Here is a 6630-nt window from a genome sequence, read left to right on the forward strand (position 1 = left end):
GCACGCGAGCCGTCTCGCCTATGTCTGTATGCTGCCGCAACGCGTTTTACAATAATACAAAATTAAGGATAATTTTTTGGCTTCAATATCTCGCGGAAAAGGGATTTTCCCCTAGCGTAAGATACTTACGCAGTACTCATTCCCTCTTCTAGAGCGAACCGAGGTTACGTTAGTAACCGAGTACGTTTTCAGATCACCATTTACAAGGTTTCAAACCTGGAAAACAAACTAATACAGTGGGAGAACACTGACAAATTTGAAACTCTGAAAAATTGTTTGCGCAACATCGTAAAAAAAGTGTTGCAGTTCTGAAGAAGGAAATCTCAAAAACAACATAATGTTTGCAGAGATATTTTTGCAAATCTTATTTTTCAATCTTGCAAAACTTTTTTTTGTACGATTTTGAGTTTTCGAACACTTAGTTTCAACCTTTCAGAACTTTATTTTCAGTTTTGAATCATGGCAGGATATTAATCCCATATAAATTAACCGGATTAGATGGAAAGGATCTCAAGCTGGCTGACTGACTGACAGACACAGTACTTCCTAGTGCTGTGACGGTACGGGATTTTTTCTTACCACAGTGAAGAAGCAACAAATCTCGCGGTTTGGCGGTTAACCGACACAATGACCCTTCACAATAGATAATGCTTTACAATGATTTGTTAGAGAGCTACCTATAGCAGTTTATCTGTTCAATAAAATAACTCACCTGTTGACTAATAAAACGCCATCGCTGCATCGTTTTGACAACATTTGAAATCCAGCTGTCGCCATCTAACGTACGAAAAGCCAAGTCAATGTTGATTCTCATTTTATTGTGAGCTCTGTCGCATTCTCTTTTTGCCAGCAGACTCTCCTCTGTTCGTTTTTAAAACGGGTATGAGATTTGCTGCATCGTGTGTCAACCTTCTTGCTCGTTGTGACATCTAAACTATGCCACTCCCACACCACACACGCGTCAAAGTGGAGCAACTTTTCTCTATTTACGGATATGACGACACACACATGGGCGAGTGACGTATGTACGCAATTTTCTGCGAAACCATCCCGACAGATCTATGATTTTGCACTTATAATAGGCTTACCATAGTGAATCAAGGTAAGACAAAAACACGTTTGGAAGAAGGATTGATGATGTATTGACTAAATGTTGTTAATTTTGAACAAAACAAAGTTTCATAGTCTACCTTCAGTTAAATTTACAAAAAGTTGGGTTAACTCAAGTGCATTTTTCTCAACGGATTGTGGAAGAGTAAACGAAAATTGAATTTAATCTTGAAACCTTAATCTTAAATACAAGGATTTTGTAAAACGGTTTGTTATGACCTGGTAAAAGCCCAGAAATGTATCCGACAGTACCAGAATGGAATCTTCACGTGTTGTTTGCTTTTCACACGTTTTATCATTCTAGTATCTGGAGGTAGAGCTTATCTCTCTGTGAAGAAGAAGAAATGCACCCAAACAAGTGGAGACAAAGAAGAGCAAAGAAAACATTTCCTCAGATGGGTAACCGGAGCATCAAGCCACAGCCACAGCCCCCTATTCAGGAAGAGGACTGGGAAAAGGAGTTAGAGGAGATTTCACAACGCATAGAAAATGAGAATCAGCCTCCTTATGGTAATTTCATGTACAAATAATGTTTTATAGAATCTCTGTTTCATAAATTTTGTAATAAGCTATTTATGTCTGTATGCCTACCACAGATCCTGGAGATGACTTGATTACAGAAGAAAAGGAGATGTTTCATTGTAACGTCCAGAATGGCCCAAGCTCAAACCAGGGACACTACAGCCCAGCAGTTCACCACATTAAACCTGTCAAATGGGTCCGCATTGTTTATACTGTAGTGGCCGACCAGTTTGCTGATGCCGAAGTATAAGGATGTTAGCCCTTTGTTAAAAAAAATATGTGAAATTAGTTGGTTTATAAACTACTGAGCTCAGGCCAGTGTTGTTTTAAGTAATTTAGTTGTTTTGAATGACCTCTCAGTATTTAATGTTAATTTATATAGATATGTTGAACAAATCATTGCTGAGCATTACTTTTGCCAATTTATTTCATTCATTCACATCTGCCAGTTGAAGCATATTTATGTTTTAATCTTAGTCTAAGCACAATTTTGAATTTCATTACAGTACATCTATAAAATAATGCATTACAATGTTAAGGTTAAAACAAAGTAACCGGAAGGGATTGTGTTCTTGTTTAGTGTTAAAAACATTAAAGAATGATTTGAATTGAACTGAAAATTAGCTTTTTGTACAATTTGTGCAATATCATTTCACAGGAGTGTCCACTAGGTGGCAATATAGACTCAATCTTCAGGATAGATTTGTCCTTGAATTAAGCATCAGTACTTATGTATTCATAGTAGTTACAGCTCTTCTGATAAAATTATGATCTAAGATGTTGGCTATACTAAGATTAATCATGGCTAAGATGCCAAAGGCTGTCTGTCTCAAAGCATTTGCATTGTGATGATGGTTTGACTTTCTCAACTGTTCTCTGTGGCTATAGGCTTTTTGTGTGTCCTCAAGCCCAGTCACCACATTGCTTTTCTAATATGTGTTGTTCTTTGCAGATCTCAAATGTCTATATCTAAAAAAAATTTTGCTTCAAAGTGTGATTTTCAAACATGATTTATGAATTCACTTGAATAATTGGTTGCCAGACATCTCAACACACATTTATTTGAGTTCAGAATCTAAGATAAGCTCCTTTGTACAAGTAAGATTTCTTTACTTCCATTGAATCACATAATGCTCTTTGGAACATTCTCCAATCATTCTGGGATATATGCTGTGCATATTCTGTCTGAACTTTCTATTCATCGTTTCCACAAAATGATTTAGCAGCAAGAAATTTCAGTAATGATGCTGAAAATTCAGCTTTACCATCACATGAATTAATTAAATTTTAAAATGGATTAAAATAGAAAACAGGTATTATTTTTAAAAGTAATCTTTTTTTAAATAAAAATGTCACAATATTACTGCTTTTACAATATGTTTGATTAAATAAATGTTGCCTTGTTAAGCATTAAAGACCTCCGGCACCGATTAAAATCTAACAGGCATGCAAACTTTTAATGGTAGTTACACACACAAAAAAAAAAAGCCTCTTTGGTTGAACATGATTTAATCATGGACAGTGGTTCCACATGATTGATTTAAATTATTTGGACACGATTTAATCAAGTTATTTGGACGAGTTCAAAATTAATTCTCCAAATTAGAAATCATGGAGTAAGTTCAAATTTATTTAATATATTTTGTGGTCAGACATAGACGTAATTAATTAAATTAATTTCTGAGTTACTTGATTTAAACATGTTCTATCAAAATGAAAACATAGAGTTAAGCCAAAGAGTAACCGTTTCAAGTCAGTTTAACATGATGCAATAGTGTTTGAACATGAAACCTGACACATGGTGTTAAATCAAAATGAATGGTTTAAACAAAGTGAACAACATCAAAAAAATCTTTTTTTTTTTTTTTGAGTGTACATGTAAAATAAACTTGACCAAATTAGGCAAATGCAATATATATATATGACCTTGATTTTTAAAATACACTTGTAAAAAAAACCTGTATACATATAAATTGCAAACCTTTCTGGGATTTAACTTTCATCTGAAAACAGCCTCCTCATTATCTCAATTTTGATCCGTTATGGCAGTGAAGAAACTTCAAACTTCATAATCTTGACCAGTTTGATATGCTTAAAATATGTTGCACACAGTCAGTTACACAAATGGTTTGATTTTATTCAATGTTTTTGAACATACTCTAGTATCTACTGGGGTTTAGAGCAGCTGGCTTTTTGGGCAAAAGTGCAACAGAGACTTAATTTTGGAAACATTAGGCCTGTGATGTTTAGAAATACCTGGCAAGTGCAAAGGCATGTTTATTGGTACAATAGTTTATTTCCTAACAGAAATGAACTATAAAATGATGCAATTCTGTTCTTTTGTGAACAGTGCAGGCCTTCCAACTAGGCCAGACTTTTTGCACCGTCACGATGGTGCATGTTTCAGTATAAATGCAATTTGAATCAATTATAAATGGGTTGTTTGAAGTACTTAATGGCTTTTTTTCAGGAGTCATGTGTGACTTAGATGCTTAAATGAACATGTCTCAAAGATCAAAGTGTCCATTTTTAAATCTAAGTAAAAAATCTGTTCGACATGGCTTTTAATGGTTGAAGCACTCTTACTCTTGTCTTATGTTTACTGCATGTTTATTGTGTTATGTTATGTTATGCTTTACTGCTTTGTATTTTTATCCTTGTGTTATTGGTGTTTTTGAGTCATTTTTTTGTAAAGCACATTGGTCAACTCTGGTTGCAGTAAATAGTGCTATATAAATAAAATTGCCATTGCCATCAGTAGACTATCATAGCTGTTGGCAGGTTGACTGCAGTTCGCAGGCAGACCCGTCAGAGGGTGGTGTTCTACATGCCTGTGTCCCTGAGATGTTGAGATGCAGAGTTTGTGCGCATGGAGCCGTGACGCTTGTCTCCATCACTGTCTAGACCAGCACCAGGCAGCTGTCTGGGTCAAGCTATAGATTCCTGCTACCCACACCGACTGTGTGAAAAGGATGCTGAAGGGGGATAGAAGGGAAGAGAATTTAGAATACGCAATCCGATTCTTTGTGCTAGTTTCATTTATATCACTTTCATTAGAGTCAGGTTGTGTTTTGGGAGGCACATATTGTTTGTGATTTAGGGATGTCATATCGGTTACCAAAAGTATTTACCAATATATAAATTCAAGGAATACATTTAATGGAATAAATTATATAGCAAACACAAACAGTTATTTTAAATTGAAATAATGTTTCAGAATATTACAGATTTGACTGTATTTTTGATCAAATAAATGCAGCCTTGGTAAGCATAAGAGACTTCTTTCAAAAACATCCTAATTATTCCAAACTTTTGAGCTGTAGTTTATATTGTCTATATTGCCATAATCTGATGATTTCTCAATAATAATCTATTAATTACATAGTTCTGGCATGAAACTCTGAATGGTGCAGGCTGATAGGTCTTTAACTTATTGGTAGCAATCATGTCATTATCTACATAGCACAAGCTGATTGGTTGCTGTCTAATCAGCGGCCAGTGAGCTTCCTGCTCAAACATTCAAATACTTGGCAATGTTTGCTGTTACGTCTGCAGCGCGCTTTCAGAAACCCTCCATCTCCCCAGCGTGGCTGTGTAGATCTGCTACGGGGTTAATTCATGTGTGTTACATGTGCAGCAGCAGCAGCAGCTTGTCTTACATGCTCACAGCAATTTCTGTGAAGGTATTGGCAGTAGCAAGTCTCTGCACTTGCTCTGCAGCAGCAGCAGCGTAGCAGATCTATTCCGACAAGACCAAATACATTAACATTGCCATCTCCATTACCATGCCAATCTCTTTTACCATACCAATCTCACGAGTGTTGTCATGACAGAACTCTGTTAAATGTTAAATGTTTTGCCATTTTTAAAATGAAAATCAGTTTTTCATATTTACTCTATAATGTTGTGATGCCTAAGATCACTTGTATGCATTTAAAATGATTTATTTTAGTTTTTAGAGTTTTGTTTTTTTATTTAATTTTAGACATTTTTTTATAAAAAAAATGTAATGGAGTGGTTTATTGACTATAACATGAAAAAAAAGTTATCTTATCATATCTGCTAGAATTTTAAAGTGGGTATGAAATCAAAATTGACCATTCTAATTTTTTTTATAGAAGTTTGCACTGTCTATTATTAATTATTTATATGTGCGCACCATTATTATTATTATTATTATTTGAAATTTCACATTAATCTTTCATCAAAAACATTCGTCAAAAACGAAGCCGGGATAATAGTCCTTCACCAAACGACAATGATACAATAATTTCTTGATGGAGAAAATCTAGTCCTGCATGTCCTGATCAATTTTTTTCTCATTTGAGAAGCCATTTCACTCTGATATACATCACAGTAAGGGAAGAAAGGACAATTTCCATTTCAACTGTGTTGTGCTGTCCAGAGCTCTTACTCTAGATGTTACAGGCCGACTTTAATCGGCAGGCATGAACCAACATCCTCATTTTCAAGATTACTTAGACTTTAGATAAAGGGCCTTTCGTCCCACATGTAATTGCGTTCTTTTTGAGAAGAGTGAGTATGTGAGAATGCCCTCTTGTTTTAAGAATATACTTCAGTCATAAATCTTCTAACTTGATGTGTCAGTCCTGAGGCTAACAATTCTTTCTTTTTTAATGACTATGTCATTCAATTCTTCTGGGAATATTATCTCGGTGACAGAGTGGAATTCATTTTTTGCTTGCAGGTAGTTCTAGTTCCCTTTTTCTGACATCATCAGTTCCTGTCTTTTTATGATTCCAAGCAGGAATCCGTTCCATTGCTTCATGACATCATCTCCTCTCTGGATTCGACAATAAATGTCCATAGTCTGTCTCTGGCACACTTTTTGGCCTGCTTTGCACAGCAGACATAGCAACAGGATTTGACCCAGAATCCAGGACAACTCATTGCAAGGTCACTCCTCTGGATGCAGTGCTGAAAGGTGTGGGCAACCTTCTAAATTCACAAAAGACAAAAGAGATCTTTGGGTGTGTG

The 6630-nt window shown here is 35.5% G+C and overlaps 1 long non-coding RNA gene across 1 annotated transcript; it reads left to right on the forward strand.

The window, feature by feature from the left end:
• The first annotated feature begins 990 nt into the window (after positions 1-990).
• Positions 991-3061, forward strand: LOC311301683. The gene is made up of 3 exons (XR_014629487.1): positions 991-1102; positions 1415-1620; positions 1707-3061. It is a non-coding gene; the product is annotated as an uncharacterized lncRNA (long non-coding RNA).
• The last annotated feature ends 3569 nt before the right edge of the window (positions 3062-6630 follow it).

This window comes from Rutilus rutilus (genome assembly GCF_951802725.1).
Source record: "Rutilus rutilus genome assembly, chromosome: 12".
NCBI classification, from domain to species: domain Eukaryota; kingdom Metazoa; phylum Chordata; class Actinopteri; order Cypriniformes; family Leuciscidae; genus Rutilus; species Rutilus rutilus.